General features: G+C 41.8%; 1 protein-coding gene across 2 annotated transcripts in view; it reads right to left on the minus strand.

Moving 5' to 3' along the window:
* Positions 1-10,988, minus strand: part of CDH20 (cadherin 20) — a 199,007-nt gene extending 188,019 nt beyond the window's left edge. For both annotated transcript variants that reach the window (XM_046670917.1, XM_046670916.1), the window contains exon 1: positions 10,906-10,988. The gene's annotated coding sequence lies outside the window, so the exon portion shown is untranslated. The remainder of the gene's footprint in view (positions 1-10,905) is intronic.
* Between the last annotated feature and the right edge of the window lie 11,443 nt (positions 10,989-22,431).

Consider the following 22,431-nt stretch of genomic DNA (forward strand, 5'->3'; position numbering starts at 1 on the left):
TATAAAGGTTCCCCACTACAGAATAATGTAATAATCTAGGGAGAAATCTGCGAATAAAACACCAGTGTGCTAATCTCCATTCCACTTCACAAAATCATTTAAACATTCTTAAGCCACAATTTGATGTGGCAGAATGGTACCCTGATGAGTAAATGTTGTAAGAGGCTCAGCAAGGCAGTTATTTTAGACATGTGCCTGGGTGGGCTGTGAACATAGAGCACAAGACTACTTCATTAGCAGCAGCTGACCCTGATCATCGATAGATGAAGAACAGGCTCTTCCTTGGTGCTGTGAGCCACAGGGTCCAGGGAAGCCTCCTGCTTTTGGCGAAGCAGCCGCCCCGCAGAGAGCTGTGTAAGGTGCCATTTTAAGTCCTATGATAAGTGTGTGGGCCCCCTCCTACCACCGCCTTGATGCTCTGCAAGAATGATAAACATAGAATTATGGATTTCAATAAGCGCTGAAGTGCATGTAAGCACCAGGGCAGCAATAAGTTTCTAAAGCAAATGCTGAAGTGTGTTTTAAGTCTTCTGCTGATTATTATCTGGAATGGTGGGAATGAAGCAGCACTGCCTAAGAATAGGAAGCCACCAGATTTAATTTGCAAAGTTTGAAGTTATCTGCAACTAAATCAGAGTTACAAATAGGCTGCATTCAGTGCTCTCTGGGAGAATGGTTTGGAGATTTTCAGTATCTTTTTGACTGAAATAATGAAGGCAGAGAAAGTAGTTTTAAAAATCAGTGTGGTTTTATGAACTATCCAACAAGATAATCATATGACAGAAGATAATCCAACAAGATAATGGTGATCAGAAGAGAGCACAGGCTCTAATGATATAATTCTCTAAAACAAACTTGACCAGTAGAATTTCCTAAATTTGTGGAAATGAAAGTTATCAATCTTGTTTTCACACTAGTCCTTTCAGCCTGGAGGCCCGGGTTCTAATTCTCTAATTTTCAGAAGAGTGTTTGAAATGCCATTACCAATCTTTCTTCAATAGACGTTTTTTTAAAAACCTAAAAACCCTATTTTGCTCATTTACTTAAAATTGACTCATAGCAATTTGCACTATTTGAAAGGAGCAACATCTTGGATAAAATAAAATAGCAAATAATTTTTAAAATGGTGTATTTTGGTCTTTGGAAGGTGTCTTAGGTATTTGCATTTAAATAGCCAAATGTCTCAAACTCTAGGAATTGCCAACATTTCCAACAAAATAGTGCCTCCCTCCTGAAAGGGCGAGGTGGTGTGCTGTAGCAGTCATAAAACAGACTTTGTAACTTGGGACTGACTCAGGTTCAAATAGCAAGGCTGGAAGTACTAGCTGTGTGATCTTGGACAGGTTACTTAACTTTTCTGTGGCTCAGTTTCCTCAGTTACAAAGTGGTGATGGTATCAATTCCTACTTCATGGGGTTCTTATCAGGAATAGATGGGATAACACTGGTGATGTGCTTTACACAGTGCTTGGCACATCAGAACTGATTCTTATTCTCTATGGCACAAGGGAAGATTCTCACTCCTGCTTATCATCTTTACCCCTATGCCTCTGAATATGTGGGTTAGAGAAGACAGAGATCTGGCTTTTATTAACAGAATTACACAGAGTAGTTTACAAGGTCAACAATAGCCTATAAGAAAGAGTGCATATACACTGAGGGCCAGAGAGCACCCTGCAGACTGTCTGGTACATTATCCCATCTGTTTGGGCTCAGACGCCCACAGGCCAGTCATCTGCATGTTCCCCTCTGATGACTGAGAGCTTACTACTCCCCAGGGGAGCCCGCTCCAGTGTAGGACAATTCATCATTAGGAAGCTCATCATTATGCTGGGATAAAATTTGCTACTCTGCAGTTTCCATTCAAGGGCCCTGGTTCAGTTCTCCATGGCAATGTGGAATAAATTTATTTTCTATTTCACGTGAAGATATTCCACGTACTTGAAGATGACTATTATGGTCCCTCTAAATCTTTTATATGTCAGGTCTGCCATTTTGAAGGCCTTCAACCACTTGTCTCATTTGAAAGGCATGTTTTTGAGCCCCTCATAGGCTAGTGGCTATTTTTCTGTAGACCTGACTTGGGTACAGCATGCTGAGTGGAACAGAACAGGACATCTCAGTGCACCCTGACCAAGACAAGCAAAGGCAGGATCAACTCATCCCTGGAAAAGAGTGGGTATCAAGGGGCGTGAGTTTGCATCCCAGGTCTGTCTTTCCTTAGCTGAGAGAAGGCCTGGGCATGCCACTCACCACCACATGGTATGTTTTCCTCACTGGCATTTGTTCATGTTAAATTTCGTTGTGTTAGATCTAGCTTATCCTATCAGCCTTTTTGATACTATTTATTTGTCTAATGAATTATCTATCCCTTCTGATGTCATTAAATTTATAAATATGATTGGCATACTGTCATGTGCACATCCATGCCACTAATTAAAGCAAAATGTATTAAATGTCGAGTCCAAACAGAACCCTACAACAGAGCATTCAAAATCTATACTAAGTTAACCATAATTTCATTGATTTATCAAAGAAGCATTTATTGAGCACTGACTATATGCTAGGCACGATGTTGGCTTCAGGGGATATAAAGATGAACAAGAGAGTTCCCATCACTGTCCTCCTTGAACCTGGAGTCTAGTGGATAGTCTATTAATTGGTATTTTGGAGCACTGTGGTTTAAAAATTTTCTAACCACTGTACTAATCTTTGTTGGCACAAAGATATAATCACAGCAGTCTCTTGATCACCCTGTTTGGGTCCTAAAGGAAACTAGTTTAGTAGGAACAGACTTGATATTAATGAAAGCATGCTTGACAATAATTTTCCCCCCGAAGTTCTGTCTAATCCTTTTTCCCCACAAATCATCTATAATGTGGGTAAAATAACAATGAGAATTACCTTTATTATTATTTGGAAAATGGATGACCTATCTTTAAATTGAAAATGTGTGCTTTGATAAGCAATACATTGAGGTTGAACTTTGCTCTATGGCAATGGTTCTTGATCAGGGGTAATTTTGCTCCCTAGGGGACATATGGCAAATGTCAGGAGACATTTTTTGTGTTCACAACTGAGTGGATGATGTTGGCATCTAGTGGGTAGAGATCAGATATACTGCTAAACATCCTAAAATACACAGGACAACTCCCTTTTCACCCCTCCAATAAAGAATGAAGAATTATCTGGCCCCAGATGTCAGTAGTGCCAAGGTTAAGAAACCCTGTCCTAAAGGGAGGCAGTGTAACTGTGTGGTTAGGACTACAAACTTGGAGCCAGCGAGTCCTGGGTTTGAAATGTGGCCTCGGTAACCACTTAACCCTGTGCCTCAGTTTCTGCATTTGCAAAATGAAGGTGATAACAATACTGACTTCACAAAGAGGATTAATGAGGTAATGCATGCGAAGCACTCAGCACAGCACGGTGTCTGGCACAGAGGCAAGGACTAAACAAATGGGGGTTATTTTTATTGCTCTCTCTGCTTTGCCTGTGAATGTCACACATTTTAATTGACACAAGCGAACTATATAGATGTATCCAAAGAACTGGAGAGCACTTCTATATCATGAAGAAATCTGTTGTTTTCCTCTGTTTAAAGAAACAACCGATTTGATCTCCAAATGTTCACCAGGCCTGTGAATTCCGGGATGATAGCCTCTGTGCCTACTGCCTGAAGTATTCCACAGAGATGCTGAACTGCCAAATGGATTAATTTTTTAATGACTGCTCGAGGATTTTATTTCCAAATATGAGTTTGCTTCATATTTTTAGACGGAAATAAATGTTCCAAATATTCTGGAGATGAGAGCATAGGCTAAGAGTAAAGGTAGACACAGCTACACTTAAAAACTATAATGTCAATGAAGATCTACTTTGCTAGATACTATTTGCTTTAAATACAATTTGTGGTGATATTAATGATAGTACCAAAATCTTATTTAGTATTTATTGATAAGATAAGCATCTTTGGTAGTTCTTGCCAGTTTGTGCCGAGTATGGGCACAGATTTAGATTCTTATTTAATATACAATAAGAGCTTCCGTGACACATGCTCTCAAGTGTGGCTGCTTCTTTCAGTGATGATGGTGCCTTTGCAAATTCATACTCCAGATAAGGCCTTGGATGCAGGGAATCAAGGGACTTGACAAAGAGAGATTTTGGAATTTGAATTGTTTCTTGCATTAGAAAATGAAGATAAGGGAGCCTTTGGGACCTGTGTGTTGATGGGCACAGAGATGGCTGTAATGTCCAGTTGGTTCCCCTCCCCCCATCATAAAAGGTGACAAGTAGGTGATACCGCCAATGTACATGTCTATTCAAAACAGTTGCATGGAAAAAGAGTTTAGATCCAAGGACTGGTGTTCACTTCCATCTGTTTTGATATTCCTATCAGTGCTAATAATCTTTCAAATTAAAAACACGTATTTGGTTGCCTTTAGAAATTACTTCTAAATGAAATTCCTTTAGCCAACTTCTAATTAAATTGCTAAGTGAAGTTACTTTTGTTGATTTAAAAACAAATTATGGTATGTTCATCAATTATTCATAATATGTACAAATTAACCCCATATTAGGACTTGATAAGGGGTTCAAAGGCATTGACTTTTTAAAGTGAAATAAAGTAATAATGAATATGATATAAAGTGTACACTATTCCTTGGAAAATATTATGTCTACAATAGCTTTAACCACAGATTTTTACAAATACATCTAAAATACTTAGGCTCAGGTGCACACTTAAAATGTCAATCCAACAATCTACACCAGCTCCTATTGAATAAACTGTGTTTTAATTTATTGGTGGAAAGTGGAAACCAAAGTTTGGTTCCATCCAAAGATAGCAGCCAGAGAACAAGAAAGCCACACTGCACATCTTTCCATGCTTTTTTGACCACAACCTTAATGCTAATCCTAGTAAACAACTCTCTCTGGGAACAAGGGGTAATTGAATCTTCATGCTAATTCTATCCTAGTTTTCTCTTGACTACTAGCTCCCAATTATGCCAACGTATTACACTATGTACTGTTCTCTAGGAAGACACTAAGACCACCTTGTTCATTCAACTAAGGTTAGACTTAAAAGAAAAAAAAACAAACGTGCATGATTTACCTATAGACATTTTAGTTCCTTATGGGCATCTGTTTTTCATTTTGGTGGAAGGTTAACATAGTTTGTTTTAGTGATAAATCAGGTGCAGGAGCAGATAAGTTTAAGTGTGTTGGCCACAAGTAATCTCAATGTAAGTTTCTGTCCTCCTACCAGATGTGGAACACAGAGTTGCAGTTTCATGGTTGGGCCTGACCATTTGGTCATATGTCAAACAAACTTCTATGACAACCAGATGTAGGCATTGCTATGGAATGAAATTATTATTTTATTAATTACCCTTTAGTTAGCTGATGCAGCAGAGAACATGCAGCCATTTAATCATAATTAGTCTAATACTCAGTACTTCAAGGGTGGAATCTGTGTGACGACTTGTGACTAATAACCATTTGGTGAAGTGCTATCTTTATTATGAAGAGATACTATGCATTTTTAACAGCCCATACAGGCATAAACACATTCAATATTTAGGTAAAAACAATAAAAAAACTGGAAAGCCTTTAAAGTTTTTCCTCTTTTATTACTTCCCTCATACCTACACCAGACTATTGCCAATGATTGTTACTATTGGTCACAGGCATATCCTGCCAGTTTTGAGAAAGAATCTGAAGTAACAGAGACGGTTCAGGTATTTGACTTAAGGTATTATAAATCCATCTAACTTGGAAATTTATTAATTCAATTTTATTTTCCTTATAAAAAATGAAATCAACACATATTTATTGAGAATCTACTATCTATAAGATTCTACCTAGGTGCTATAGAAGTATAAAGAAATATCTGCTCCATACACGATACCTCTTTACTGTTAACATGGTCATAGCATTAGTCAGAAAAAGCTCTAAACTTTTGATTAGATTGTCAAACATTCCTATAATAGCAAAAATACCCCCATTCCAGGCAATGCTGTGCACGTCTTTGACATCTGTACTTTGCACGGTATTTTCCGTGAGCAGCCCTCACTGCTTTGGAAGAAGAAATGAGTGGTATTGTTTGTTATGACTTTACTTTGCATATTTTTAAAAGACCTAACAGTTTATAGCTTCCATTATTCTTTCATTGTAGTTATTCACTGATGTAGTCCCATACCAAATGTTCTCTCTTTTATGATTCCTTAAACTTAAAAAAAAAAAAAAATCACATTTATCTTGAGGGGAATTGGACCATTTCTGTTTTGCGTTGCACTTGAGTAATGCTTTGAGTTGAATATTTTTGGGGTTCTAAAATTAAGTTAATCCATATGTAATTAGGAATGTTCTTAACTAGATAGTCCTGGTTAGCAAGAGATTGGCAGATTATTCTGAAAAACTATTTAGCAAACCATGAATAGCAATTAAATGAGAAAAGGCTAAATTTCTCTTTAAAATGGGTTGTTGCCATAATTTACTGTGGCAATATGATTTTCTATTTTTAATTGCTGTAGACGGTGCATTTTGTAAAGTAGACTTTTGCCTTCGGAAAGCTAGATAGTTCCGTGATTTTGTATGACTTATGCTTTTTAGCAGTTCAGTGAGTATTCTGCCTTGGCGATCCCTTTTGATTCATGATGGATAAAAGAAACTAAAGGTTAGTTTATTCAAAGATAGTCTTGTACTTCTTAAACAAATTGAGACAAAATGAGTATCTTGGAGAAACTAAGTATTTCTCTTTATGAGACTTTATGACCTTATGTAATTTATTATGCTTTCTTTATAACATAGTGCTTTTATTCCCAGAATTATTATACTTAACATTGACACTTAAAGATGTTCCTATCTTAATTCAAATAATGAGAATTTTGCTCTATATTCCATGTCAATAGCAGGATTCAGGGAGGGTTTGAAGCTGATGAATACACGCACCGTTCTTCCTTTCCCCCACCCCAGACACCAAGTCCTTCATGCTCTCTATAGTCCCTCACTCATTTCTTCATTTGCAGAAGTCATTTCAGAAGGAATTTATGACAGTGTCATCTTTTAGTAAATAACAATAAGTCACAGTCTATGGTCTATAATAACTGTAGATGCTCAGCTGCTTAAAGTCACCTTTATCACTTAAAATACGTTTTATTTTGTCTCCATATTAGTATGAAAATACAGAGGAGGCTATTTCTTCAATTAAATGTGAAAGATTAATCACTAGGCAATTTGTTTCACAAGAGAAAATAATTAAATGTCAAAAATGGAATATTTACCTCTCAGACCTTATATGCCTGTGAAAAAAGTGTTGGAGAAGCACAAAAATCTGGTGCTATTTGCATATATTTTGATTGAGCTGACACTAAGGTTTGCACCTAACTAAAACCTATTAATACTGAAATTACCTAATCCATTCATTCCTACTGTGGTTTCCCATGCTGTTTTTAGAAGATTAGCAATTTTGTCTACAATAGATCTCAGATCTCCACTGGTCCCAGTGTTCTGAGGATATGAATATGCACTTTCTTTTTTGAAAACTAACCAGGATTTTCCAAAGTACCATCACAATGAAACAAGATAAAGTGATGTATTACTTTTCTATTTCCCCCTTGCTCTTATTTTTGCTGCTCTGCACTACTGATTGCACCACGACCAGATCAGAATGAACAATTAACTGTCTAATTATTCTAGTCACACCAGCCCACAATGAAATCTTTATTCCGTGTTTACAGCAATCTTTGGCAGAGACTGTCTTGCTGTTTCTAAACTAAGAAGAACTGCCCTTTGGCACTTCTCGGCATCAGCTGCCTTGGTTTCAGCCCTGGGTGCCAATAATCAGACTTCTTTTTCTTCCAAAGTGGACATTTTTTTTTAGGGTGAAAAGACCTATTCTCATCACCCCCCCATATATTCTGGCTGATTTATGTTCTAGCCACTGCAGCTCTTCCTTCCGTATCTCTTTACATTTTTCCCCTCTCCATAGAACACCACCAGGCAAAACCCCATTTTAAGTCCAAAACTGTAAAAAATGCTTAACCAAACAGTGCTCACTACTATGAGGGAAAGAAAAATACAACTACTGGTTTATGGGTAGAGGGAAGTCAAGGAAATCCCTCCTGCTTTTCTAAACTGCTAATTTTCTAGCTCAAAAGGCATTCAATACCTTCTCCACCAGGGGAAAACATATCCACTTTTCAGTGGCTCTCTTGATTACTTCCAACTATTTACTTAAATTCGCCAACAGCTGCACATCTTTGAGAAGCCTCAGAACTTGGGGAATATTTACAAATAGATAAAGGGCTGAGAGAGTCCATCTGAATCTCTTTGAAATGGCAAGGGGAAATTATTGCACTCTATAGATCTGGGTAAAGAAGTTAACACCAACCCAGAGATAAGAGGGTTCACCAAAGGGAGGAGGGAAAAACACCTTTCTTAGCCCTTTTTGGACCATCTGATTGAGTCCCTTTCCTGAATCTGAGAGCAGAAGACAGCCAATGCTGGGTCTGTTGCCCTACACTGCTTAACCATTTTTCCAGAAGAACATTTCCCTGCTCTGCAAGGATGATGGCATCTTCCCACTCCAGTCTCCAAACCCTATGTGACAGTTCCCCTAACAACCCTTCTCTCTCGCCTCTCAGCCCCCACCACTTACTACATTCTTATTGCCTTTCCTGTGAGAACTGGCTCATAAAATTTTACAGGGGAGAAAGGTAGAAGGGGGCGTTTCAGTAGTATAAACACTGATTAAATTCCCGGGCAACTCTCCCCAAATGAAAGATAATTTTTCTACAAGTATGCACGAGCATGTCAAGAATGCTAAGTCATTTTTATGTTCATACTTTTCTTCTCCATTTTAATCTTACACTGCCACATGGCACACATGCTAAAAATGGATCTCCTTAACCTGCAGTGTAGCAAACTTTTCACAAAACATTAAAATCGCGTATTTTGTAGACTGTCCTTTCCCAGGATGTTCAAAGCAATTTTAGATACAAAATCAGATCATCTCAAGACAAATGTCTTATTAGAAAGGCATGCTGCTTGTGCATTGGCAAATAGGGAAAATCAGAAGCACCGGAAAGGAAAGGTCACACCAAAGTCAGTGGTAACAGCCGAAGTAGACTCTGAGAGCTTGCTTCCAATTTATACTACTTCCCACTTGCTCTTCATTTGCCTCTATTTTCTCTGGCAGGAGGGGATGTGGCCAGCCAGGGGGCTTGACCTTACACCCTGTACTCGGCTCAACTCTGACATGCTGTTCTCCCACACTCTTGTCTTGTTTTCTGTGTCATCAGTTGGGCAAGCCTGCGCCCTGGAACAGCTTTGACCAGGGGCGCGAGCCAAGAGGAGGCAACGGCAGGTGCCCTTGTGGCTGCCTCCAGTGTTGGGAACTGAAGCCTGCCCACGGCAGGTAACATGCCCAGTAGGACAGCAAGGGTCACACTAAGAGAAAAATAAATGTCCAGATTGTATAAATACATGAGAGGAAAAAGCTAGGTCAAGTATGGGGTTCAAGATTGGCAATGCCTGCACAGTTCTGAGCCAGAGGAGGCTGAGGAAGGTGAGCTGATAGAAATTTAATATTCATCCATAGCGTGGGTGCAAGCACGTTAGACAGGACTTCTTGTGGTTTTTGTTGTCCTTAGGTAGATCCAAATTCCTTAGCTGGGTCCCTGACACTGCCACAGCTCTGGGGGGTAATTTCCTTTGGTAGAGATACACATCAGAGTCTAGAGGGGGTCAGGGGACATTTTATTTGCGGAGTGGCAGATTCAGTTTCCAGGCGACCTATAACAATCAAGACAAAATCCTTCCTGGTGTTCGTGCCAATAACATCAACAGCATTAATAACAGTAACAATAATGGCAATAGTAATGACACAGGAAACTCCGAATCTACCAGGCGACCAACCCCTCAGTGCTCTGCTGTCAGCTCTCCTACTCTCTGCCTGGTCTAAGGAGAGAAAAGGCTCTGGCGCTGCCTCGGGGCTGCCCTCCAGATTCCAGCCCCCACCCCCGCCCCCGAGGTGGATCGCCAGGCAGAGGCTTCTGCTTCAGCCTAAGTCCAGCCCACAGTTTCTCCTGTTGCTAAGGGCAGGTTGGGACTCCGCGGTAGGGTTTCCTCTACAATTCTGCAACTTTCACCCCATCTGACCCCCTCGCCGCCCCCTCACCCCGGCTGTCCCCGCACGGCAACTACAACAAGCAAAGCCCAAACAACCCGAGCGCAATTCAGAGCTTTCCCTGGGAGTGTCAGGGCCAGGAGACAGGAAATCCGGGGAGCCGGCGATGTCCGGCAGGTGGCGGGGACGCGAGTCATCACCACATTCTCCTCCCACAGCCGAACTCGGGTGGGGACACGGCGCGAGGCGCGGACTGGGATCAGCCCCGCAGGCGCCCGCGCCTCCCCGGAGCCTTGGTTTCTGGTCCCGCTTCCCGGCGCGCATCCCCGCGCGGGGGACGCAGCCGGCCCTCTCCCCTCGGCAGCCGGAATGAGGCGCCGCCGCCAGCGGGGCAAGCGAGGGGCGAAGACTGGGCCGAGCGCCCCCGCGAGCCGCGCTCCTGGGTCCCCGGTCCCCATCCCTCGGCGCGCGCAGTCCCCGCTGCCAGCGCGCTGCGTCCTCCGCCAGCCCCGCTGCGCCCCAGCTTCCTTCTCCCTGAGAGCAGCTCCCCAGCCCAGGCAGCCCCTTCACGTCCCCTTCCCCGCGAAGTCCGAGGAAGTCCAACTCCGGCCGGCTCGCAGGCTCGCCGTGGCCGCGGCTAGTTGGGAGGAGAGCGCAGCGCGGAGCAGGACGGTGCGCAGCGCCCGGAGGTGCCTTGAGGATGGGCTCCCGGCGCCCCGCGCCTCCCGGAGCCCGGGAACAAGACACGCGGGGCCCCACCCGAGCTCTCCGCTTTACCTGGCAGGGCCGCTGACTCTCAGGGGACGTTTGGTCCAGACTCCTCCGGGGCGGGCGTCCAGCTCACATAGCTGCCTCCCACACCGGGCAGCCGATGTCCCTCTGGGTCCCTTCGCCCCCGCTCGGTGCTGCCCCCGCCCCCCACCCCCCTACCCCCTCTGTCAAAAGTGTCACAGCTTTTCTGCCTTCGGATATTTCGCAAAGTCCGCGCAGTCGCCAGGAGTTGGGCGGCAATGGCAGGCGCGCCAACCCCGCCGCTGCCTGTCCCGCCTTCCCGCGGCGCCCTGTGCTCGGCCGGCCGGGGAGAAGAGCCACCTCGTCGCGGTCACCGTCCCCCGAGCGCGGCGCGCGGTCCTCTTCCCCTCCCTCGCGCCTTCTCTAGCCTGAGTGCCTGCCGCCTGCCTGTGCCACGGGTCCTCATTCCCCTGCTCATGAATATTCTGACAGAGGCTAATGCCGTTGAAGTAAATTGAATTAGCCAATTGGTGCCAGGAATGTGCGCTCCTTCCTTCTGAGGAGCTGTCTGGAGCCCCAGCAGATGAAAGCAATTAGCGTCCGGTTGGCACCCTGTGGTTTGGATCGGTGAGGGGCAAAATGGGTTAATTCTTTAAATGCAGTTTAGATACCGCATTTAAATGTTTAAACTCTTTTATTGGCTGAGAGAGTAAGAAAATGTTGAGGGGGCGCGACAAGAAACCGGGTAGGTAGGCGTAGGGGGGGCGTATCTATCCCCAAACTCCCCCTCAAGTTGAAATGACTTATTCTGCACAGATTATGGATTCTGGAAGAGGCAGTTGATGAGAACAAAAAAGGCGAACAGGATCAGAAAGGAGATGAGTATCAACCTGGGTTTAACTTTGACCTTGAGGATGAAGAGGACTCATTTTCAATAGGAGGGCTGGGGAGAGACAGCGGAGAAGAAAGCCCCAGTCATCTGCTCTTAAGAATTCCTCCAGGGGCTGGCCCCGTGGCCGAGTGGTTAAGTTCGCGCACTCCGCAGCAGGCGGCCCAGTGTTTCGTTAGTTCGAATCCTGGGCGTGGACATGGCACTGCTCATCAGACCACGCTGAGGCAGCGTCCCACATGCCACAACTAGAAGAACCCACAACGAAGAATACACAACTATGTACCGGGGGGCTTTGGGGAGAAAAAGGAAAAAATAAAAAATCTTAAAAAAAAAAAAGGAAAAATTAAAAAAAAAAAAAAAAAAGAATTCCTCCAAATGCTCAGATTGCCTTCCTTTGTCCTCATAGCAAAACCATAGGGTTTTAAGCCTCTGGGTGAAGTCGGGATGGGACAGAGGTACCTCCAAGGTCAGAAGTTTCAAAGGGGGAAGCTGAGACCACCCCTGCATGAAGAGAGAGCCATTCTAGAAGGCAATTCCCGACTATGGTCCAAGATTCTCTGTTCTGAGGTCAAACAGGCAAGATCCACAGGAGGGACAACCTCTCTCTAGTCCTGTCTCCTACTCTGGAATGCCAAGTTCTTCACAGTTCCTGATTACAACTTGGGTGTAGCCAGTGGGAAGAGGGGAAATCTTTGTCTAGTTCCACATCACATCTCTTTATAAACCCCAAGTGGGGTGCTTTTTGGGTTTCCTCCCCCATCACTGATTTTCTAAATACAGAAAGTTATTTTGATTGAATTGATTGGTTACTAAATGAGCTACTTGTACTTGTGGCCAAATGATCTATGTGTATAAACAACTGATAAAACTATGCGTTTAAGTAACCAATAATTCCCACATGTGTGCCAATGGGAATAAATATCCTAGTTAAAGCAATTGTGGCATATTTTAATAGGTTTCGGCAAGACCTAGAATTGGAACTCACAGAACAGTAATTATGAACATTAGAGCAGCTAGTGTTTATTGAGAACTTATGTGACAGACGTGCATTAGGTTAGTTATGTCATTTAATCTCTCCAACTGCTCTATTCAATACATACTATTATTTCTGCATTTTAATAGATGAGGAGGGTGAGGTTCAGACAGGTACATAGTGTGTCCTGGTCACCTAGCTCATATGTGGTAGAGATAAAGTTTGACCCAAAGCAGTCTAATCAATATGCCAGAACCTTCAGGTCACTAGCAGCCCATAGTGCCTCCTCATCTAAAAAGAGAACCAGTCTCTTGGTGTTTTGTTGAAGTGACTTGTCCTTGATGATTATTTCTTTATCAAACTTTAGAGGAATAAAAGAGGTTTTTCTTTGGATGGTGTGGTTAATTTTATTTTTGGATGATGTGGTTAATTTTTTTTTTTTCTTTGCTGAGGAATATTAGCCCTGAGCTAACATCCATTGCCAGTCTTTCTTTTTCTTTTGTTTGAGGAAGATTAGCCCTGAGCCAATCTTGGTTGCCAGCCGCCACAGCATGGCTGACGAGTGGTGTAGGTCTGTGCCTGGGATCCCAACCTGTGAACCCTGGATTGCCGAAGCAGAGCACGCTGAACTTAACCACTACACCATGGGGCCAGCCCTAGGTGTGGTTAATTTTATGTGTCCCCTTGATTGGGCCACAGGGTGCCTGAATATTTGGTCAAACGTTATTCTGGGTGTTTTTGTGAGGTTGTTTTTGGATGAGATTAACATTTAAATTGGTAGAGTAAGAAAAGCAGATTGCTCTCCTCAGTGTGGGTGGGCCTCATCCACTCAAGTGAAGGCCTGAATAGAACAAAATGATTGACCCTCCCCTGAGAAAGAGAGAATACTCCTGCCTGATGGCCTTGGAACTGGGACATGAGCTGTACAGATTTTGGGCTTGCCAGCCTCTCTAACTGCATGAGCCAATTCCTTGTTGTCTATCTGTCTCCTATTGGTTGTGTTTCTGTAGAGAACCCTGACTAGTACGGTTGGCTACATTCAGTAAATACTATTATTTGTGAATTTCCCACGAATGCCTGAATATTTCCACCTCCCAACACATTGTCCGGTACATGGTATACAATAAGATACAATTTTTTACTTAAGATTTTCCAAACCTATTATTAATAAGGGAGGAACAGTTATATATATATATATATATATATATATATATATATTATTTATGTGGATGAGACAATCAGATTTAAATAAAATTTTATCTTTGAAGAACTGAAAAATGGACTATAATAGATTGGCTTAAAGCAAGATTTATAGATATCATATGAGAAGAGAAATTTTAGTCTACTACAATTTTAGGGGTAAAAACGAGCAGGTTAAATCTCTGAATTCAGCAGTTGTTGGGAATCTACTAAATGCAAGGCACATTTCTATTCAAACATTTTCTTTTGAAGTTCACAGTTAAATCACTCAAAACAGTTGAGGATCTGCCGCATTTTATTCTCTGAAACTGAGTAGTTAAAAACCCTTTGGAAAAACGTACATATTGTTTTATGCCTGTATTAAATATTGAATATTTTCCCCGTCACGATTCCTCCCTTATAATGCTCTGTTGGATCCTTCTTTCACGGTGAGTATCTTCTTAGGATTTTTAGGTAACATTTCACCCAAAAAGTCTTCAGGACTTTGGAATGTTTGCTTATATGAAAATGTTAACATGATTTTAGGGCCCATAAAAATGCCATCAGGATGAGCGCTCTCCACGTGCTCCAGAGTTTCAGTAAGCGTGTCGGGGGAGGACCACGAGAGTCCGAGGTGAGACTTTGGCACTGGATACGAAGTGTGGGGCAATCTTGGATTGAACCATTCACCTTTGGAGGGAACCTAGTTAGTGCTTCTGCAAGGTGGAAATGATAATACCATATTTATTGGGTGCTTTGCTATTTACAAATTGCTCTCCAGTATGCCATCTCATTCCATCTTCCTGGTAACCCTGTGAAGTCAGCTTTATTATCCAGATTTAATTGTTGAAGAATCACAAGCTCACAGAGATTCAGTAACACTCAGAACTTCTCCTAGGAACCAATAGAACAGGGACTTCAATCCAATGACAAAGTTACCTTCTCAGTGAAGCCGTCTTTGACATCTTCCTCTGTCCAGCCCCCTCCCCTGCCACACACACACACACACACACACACACACTCTTCTTTTTCCAGTAGAAATACAATCCCCTCCTTTGTCCTCCCCTAGGACTTCCAAGATGCATAAAGAAACAATTAGAACACAATGTGTTGTCTCTACCACTAACCAAAAGCAGCCTGAAGTCAGGAAGCTTGTCTTCATCATTTTTGTATCCCCAAATTGAGCTTAGTGGGAGGTGCTCAGAAAGCGCAGCAACACTAATTCTGCACACTCTTGAAAATGTGTTCCATTGACTTGACTGGGCTAATAGGATTCAATGAAAGAGTTGGCAGGTGCTTTGGAAATTTAAAAACACCGTGTAATGATATTATTATTATTATTATTATTATTATTATTGTTCAAAAGTAGATTCAGAAATGAAAATAATAATTTTAGCCTTGACCTCTGGCTGATAAATTATATGGGTGAGAAAGCAGTTTGATAATTTTTATGTCAGCTACAGTTATTTAGGACATGGATGGATAACACTTGCTCAAATTATAATCATCTGGTTAATAGTGGTACTAAATGGGCCCATTAAGCAAGAAGGTATTAGTCTGGGAAAGGTGAGTGAGAATGTGAGTGTGCGTGTGTGCGTGTGTGCGATCTTTCTGCAGTTTGAGAGTTTTCTGTGAATGAGCAGCTTCAGATACTGGTACAACCATATTTCTCTAAGGAAAGGATCTACTTTCCTCCTATGGGATGATCTTTATTAAGAACTCCCAAGGTCACAGTTAACAAGAGAGCTGGAGCTCCTGACCCTGGTTCAAGGTTATTTTCATTACCTGACGCTGATCCTGATGGGCAGCCGCTGCCCGTACGGTGTGGTGTATGGTTTTACAATTGAGATGAGCGATAAGCAGCTCAATACCTCGTTATAATTAGTCTCCTGAGTCAGCTAATATCCTTCTAATGCAATTTCATGATCTATATTATTCAGCATATCCATTCAAGATATTTTTGGACTTGTAATGATAATTATTTAGTAGACTGATGACAATGACACACTAAAAACACTTTCATGGCTTCATAGCCGGTCTTACCATATTCATTATGGAACAGTTGTTTTGGTGAAAAACATTCTCACGCGAACATTCACAAAATCAGGAACTCCTGTTAATCTACAGGTTCTTTATTTTCTTGTAGCATTGATGTACAAGTCGGATAATGTTTCTAGACTGATTTTACTAAGGCCATTTAGAATTCTCTGTTACCTTACTTTTGTAACATACATGCATTCTCTTTTGAATTTGTGGATTAATCAGTGACTTCCAGTCATCCTCAGAAGAAATCAGTTTCCTCACTGTTGATGTCTGTCAATTCCTGTCTGTTTCATTGTGTTTGTGAATATAATAGAGAAAAATGCACCCACCACCATCATCTCCAAGGAGAACTCGCCATAGAAACATTCAGTGCTTGTGACAATATTCTGAAAGTTGACACTGCTCATCCACTCAGTTGAATCTGACAAACTTCCATACAGTCTCCTTGCTATAGGCAAGGTGCCCTGCTAGTTGTTGTAGATGTTTCAAAGAGAAATAAAACCAGTGACTACTCTCAAGGAGTTTATAATCTGGGAGACGGGCCCTAATATTTAGCAAATAAAAGATCTAAGGCAGAAATGGGTAGTTTCTATTAAAGGATCAAGAATGAAGTGCTGTGAGGACCCTGAGTAGACAGAGATTCCTTTCAGTGGAGAAGGGATAGGAGAATATTTCATGGTGGGAGTGATGGCTGGTCTGGATTCTATGAGTGGATATTATTTGGCTATGAGGGAAAGGGTAGAGAGATCGTCCGTGCTCAGAGGTAGAGGGCTGGGAAAGCACAGCCTGATTTTGAGGGACTGCTGTGATTGCAATCAGCCCAAGCACACATGACATTAAAAGGAGATAAAACTAGGAAGGTAGGTGGAGCCCAGAGGGCCTTGGATACCGTGTGGAGAAATGTATGTGTTATTCTGTAGGCAATGAAGAAGGTGTTGCTTTTGAGCCAGGGAGTGACACAACTACAGCTGTGTTTATATTTGAATGTGGAATGTTTCGGAGGTGGGAGACTGAAGGGATGGGGACCAGCTGGGAGACTTGCAGTAGCTGAAGCAAGATGTGATAATGGCCTGAAGCAGGAATGTGGCAGCAGGACCAGAAAGGCGAGTAGGGATAGGAAAGAATCATAGCGTGTGTTTCACTATTACGTTGGCATAATTTTTCCACGTGTCCTGGATGCTTCTGTCTCAACAACCCTCTCTCTTTCTCTCTCTCTCTCACACACAGACACACACAAAAGTACACACACACACAGAGGCACACACCACATGCACAAGGCACACATGCATATGCATGCATATAATTGCATTTGCACACACACATGCACATGTACATATGCGGTAGACACACAGTGACTCATCAAGACCATGGTTTGCATTTCTTCTCTGTGTTTCAACACCTAGCACAGTGCCAGGCCTTTCGTTGGCACTAGAGAATTGTTTGCTGAATGGAATAAAAAATAGTTGATGTGGGGCATCAGAGAAAATGAGGAACTGCAAAATACGGATCCTGGCTAGTTTTGGATTTTGGTAGGCAAACTACAAAAATTCTCCTATGTCCCTTATTAATTGGTATTGGGGAAAAAAGCATGTCTGGGGTAGAAGATGACTACTGATTATAGAAATGTCCAAGAAGATGAAAAAATGTGGTAGAGCTGATGGTGGGCACAGCTGGAAAACCTGAGGGCTGGAACATCTCTCCTCTCTGAGATCTGAAAAAAACTTCTCATATGAACTTCAGGACATTTTACCAAAGTTTCCTTTTAATCGTTTAGAAGGTGTAGTGGACAGAATAATGGCCCCTCAAAGATGTCCACGTCCTAATCCCCAGAACCTGTGACTATGTTAGGTTATGTGGCGAAGGGGAATTCAGGGTGCTGATCAGCTGACCTTCCACTAAGGGGTTTATCCTGGATTATCCTGGTGGGCTCAATGTAATCACAAGGGTCCTTAAAAGTGGAAAAGGAAACAGAAGAGGCAGAGGCAGAGTGATGTGATGTGAGGACTCCGCCGGCCATGGCTGGCTTTGATGATGGCAGAAGGGCCCTTGAGCCAAGGAATGGGAGTAGCCTCTAGAAGTTAGAAACAGCATGGAAACCTTCCCAAGAGCCTCCGGAGGGGAACGCAGCTCTGCTGACACCTTGGTTTCCTTTCAGAGAGACACATGTCAGACTTTTGACCTCCAGAACTGTAAGATTATAAATTGGTGCTGTTTTAAGCCACTAAATGTGTGGTAATTTGTTACAGCAACAATAGAAAACTAATATAGAAGGATAATCAGCATGCTCCCTATTTTGGATTTATTACTATGTATTAGGGTACATGATGCTCCAAACTACAGGAACTGTGGTTGTGTGATGTCTTAGATTCAACTATAGAAATATGTTTTGTTATAAAATTCCAAATCTTGGTCTGAATATAATATGCATGACAGCTTTAGTGGTGTGAAGGCAGAGTGTATGTTCTTTGATTATGTCATACTGGGTGCAAGGAGGAGGCCGATAGTTTTAAATTAAGCTTCCTCTGCAGTCCCTCACACAGTACCCTCAAAAGTTGTGAAAGGCAGTATGAATGCACAAAAATCACAATGCATGTTTGCAGTCTTGTTTGAGTCACCCAATTTGTGCTTTCCTGAGACAAAACAATCATTTAAAAATTTTCATTTTTACAGCTCACTTTCAAGTGGCATATCATTTGGAAGAATGTGTTAAAATAATTTCTTCTTTCATTTCATTTTCTTTCATCTTTGTTATTTGCATTACAGGTGGCATGTGAGATGATTTAATAATTCAAAAATGATAGTACTAATATTGTTAAATATTGTATCTGCATATAAAAATGTAAGTTGTCAGTAACTGAGTGGGGATTTCTGTGTTTTTGCAACATAGCGGTTTGGTCTATTATTCAGTTTTGATGCGTCATCAAAGAATAGAGTAAATAGCATAAAAAATGTTCAACATATCTTCACTGTTAAACTCGCATGACACAGATGCATAATATTCATAACAAATCCTTTAAACCTGGGCAAAGTGCATGTTATTTAAAAATAGACGAATTTCTAAAATTAGCGTGGACTACAAATTAGTTTTTGAACATGAGCCTTTGGTAAGTAAGTCCTCACATAGATAAAAGTTGCTGTGATTTTTGATATTCAACGACACCAAATGTTAAGAGAACTTAAAGCAACCTAAAAATAAAGTATGAAATAGGATGACTAATTTTATGTGGAGACATTTACAGATGCAGGAAATTCAATTTGCAAGTCCCTTTGTAAGTAACAACTAGTTGTTATTCTTGACATTATTCTGAAATCCTTGTGCAACAAATAATTGCAAAAAACAGCTCTAAATATGCTTTTTGATAACCTATTAAAGGCAAAGGTGTAGATGATTTAAATTAGAGGATTAGTGCTGTATTACGCTGGAAAGTTAATAGCCACTAATTACATCTTTTCCTCTCACTGAAAAGCATTGAGAAAGTGAAGGTAGGTGCTATAGTGGCTAAGAGGGCTGCCCTTGGAGTCTCACCGTCTGAGTTCAAATCTTGGCTTGGCTACTTGCCAGTGACCTTGAGCAAGTTATTTAATCTCACCGTGCCTGCATTTCCTCCTCTGTGCAGTGGGTATAAACAGTACTGCCTACCTCATAGGGTTCTTATGAGGATTAAGTTAGATACTCCATGGCAATTGTTTCGTACCATCTGGCACATTAAAGATTATCTACTATTATTAATAAAACAGTTATAAATATCCATGTGTTTCTATGCTTTTTAATATAATCTTTGTCAAGAAAGAAGATTGAAACATTTTCTTCAATATCATCTGTATCATTGTGAAAGTAATAAAATCACAGAATTTTCAAATATAAGGGATCTTAGAGATAGTCAAATCCACCCCTCTCATTTTATTATTGAGAAAACTGAGATATACAGAGTCAAAAGAACTTGCCCAAAGTCACACCATTTTTCCTCTCCGTGTGCATATAGGGTATTTCCCCTCTTTGTGTGGATTCATGAACCAAATCAACTCTACCGAACCAATTAGTCTGATTCTTGCTCTTGCAAGGGGCAGCTAGCTTTGTCAGTGTGGGGTACACAGAGGGGAGAGGGACAAAAGAATGGAAACTGAACTGTTTTTCACACAAGGACAGTGTGCACTGAGCCACCCCATTGAGAGTATTTGGAAAGGCCCGCTTTTTTCTTACAGGAAAAGTGGTGGGATCATGAGTTTATCCCTGTTTCTGCTCATCAAATGGAACTTAGGCAAGTTCTTCATTACTTTTGCTTGCATTTTCTCATCTATAAATCTGCCATCTGATCAAATTACCTGCCAGTGTGGTTGGGAGCTCAAAACAGATTCAGCTGTGAGAGAGCTACTAGCAAGAGGTTGCAGATGTTATTTCAATTGCAAAAGTGGCCTAAGAAGTGGAGGAAGGCAGTTAGAGCTAAGGGTGGGGCCAATTCTTCCAGCCCCTTGGGGTCAGGAATCTGCATGAGTACCCTGTTTTGAAACAGAAGATTCTGGATGTGACTTTTTAGCCTCGTTAGAGTCCATTACCATGGGAACTTGGAAGAGGAGAAGAGATAGCCAAATGTGGAAGAGCTGGGTGAGGAATAAGAGAGTAAGGAGGAGAAAGGAAGGAAATGATTGCAATCCTAATGGCTGCTTTGTCTATTTTGTCTTTCATATAGTTTCTAGGTAAGAAGGGATAGAATAAATGGAGAAGCTGTCCAACAAGAGATCGTACGGCACGGTACCCTGACTATCCGTTCAATTAGGATGGACCCAAGGGAAATGTTATTCAGTAAACCAAATTCTTCCCAGTAAGAAGTTTGATGTGAGCTTTAGATCAATAGAGAAAATTGATTTATTTTGGAGATTGTATAGAAGTAAAAGGGGCAGGACTCATGGAAGAAGTTTGTTGTGATTTTTACTTAGCATGTTTAGGACTAAAAATTCTCACCATTCTTTCCAGAAATAAAATGGTGAGATCAGGCTTCTTTTGGGATGGTGCTGTTTTTAGAAAAGAAAAAGATGTATTTGGGGAATATAGAGCTATACCCCAGGGAAGACGGAGTTAAACCACATTCCAGGAAACTTTCACCTAAAGAACAAAGAGGGAATACAGTTTGTATAAGACAGAGCCGATGGTGTTGATGGTGGCACCAACAATAATAACTAAGACTTATTACTTGTTTACTATGGGCCAGAGACTATATCTAGCATTTGCTCACACGATATCCTTTAAATTGCATCACCACAATTTAAGGTGGCTACTATGATTATCCTCACAGATGAGGACAGTGAGGCTTAGAGAGGCTAACTAATTTTACCAGAGCCCTAAGACAAACATTATAGGTGCAGACTAAGAAATTATCCTAGTGAATATGCTGTTAGCAGAAGTCTTTCAGGTGTGAACAAGGGCACAGCAACAGTCTCTTTCCAGGGATAGTGTAGAGTCTTTGTGAGGAAGAAGGGTATCTCATGCAGCTGTCCGGGGAGGTGGGGGTGGGCAGTCCAGCATGAAACAGGAAAGGACAGAGTGCTTGCCATCTGCCCTTAGCGATGCAAGCGCTCCACCTAGAGGTGGAAAGAGAGATAGTATGAGGGGCCACAGAAAACATGGAAAAAAAAATACAGGGTTGATGAGGAGGGAAGAGAGTAGTGAAGGGCAGCAAATACCATAGAGATGAACCACAGGAGCTATCAGCAGCAGTGCCATTAAGAGAGCTCCTGCGGAGAAAAAGAGATGAGATTCGATTGCCCCATCCGCAGTGGAAGAAAAGGAAGGAGGGACCTTCTGCAGTCATGAACTGGAAAGACCCAAGACAGTGAAAATGACTATCTGGAGAACATGGGATCCTAATCCCGGAGGTGAGAATAAAGGAGAAGAGAAATAGGATAAGCCCTAGAGTAAGTAGGAGAAGAGGGAGGAAGTCTTGGGAACCTAAGAAAAGTCATCTATACCTTTACACAATGTGTAAGGCAAGCAACTCAGGAAGGTAGGAAGCTGGTGAAGCTGGCTCCTGGAGGCAGCCTGCAGCCGGCAGCACCAGGCAAAGGTGTGGAATACGGACAGGGTTCAATATGGGCATTCCTACATATTAAGAAATTAGATGTGTGGCTTTATAACACTTGTCAATAGGATTGAGTTTATGGTTAAGCCTGGGTTGGTTAGGTTTGGGGTTAGGATTAGGTCGATGATTGTTCTCAAGGTGTATGAGGTGGCATCTGGGATGGAGGTTATATGACAATGAACTTCAACCAAGGAAGAAAAAGGTCAGATTTGTAAACATATTGAATAAGGAACTGTATCTCAGGGGAAAAATAGTGATAGAATTAAAAATAAAGAGTGACTGATGGAGGTGAAGATTTAGTCAATATGGGGCTATAGATTGAAGTGTCTCTCTCTCCCTCCTCTTTCTCTCTACACATACCCACACCCACACCCACACCCACAGTAATAATAATGTTTACTGAGTGCCTG

Source organism: Equus quagga, chromosome 9 (assembly GCF_021613505.1).
Source record: "Equus quagga isolate Etosha38 chromosome 9, UCLA_HA_Equagga_1.0, whole genome shotgun sequence".
Lineage (NCBI taxonomy): Eukaryota > Metazoa > Chordata > Mammalia > Perissodactyla > Equidae > Equus > Equus quagga.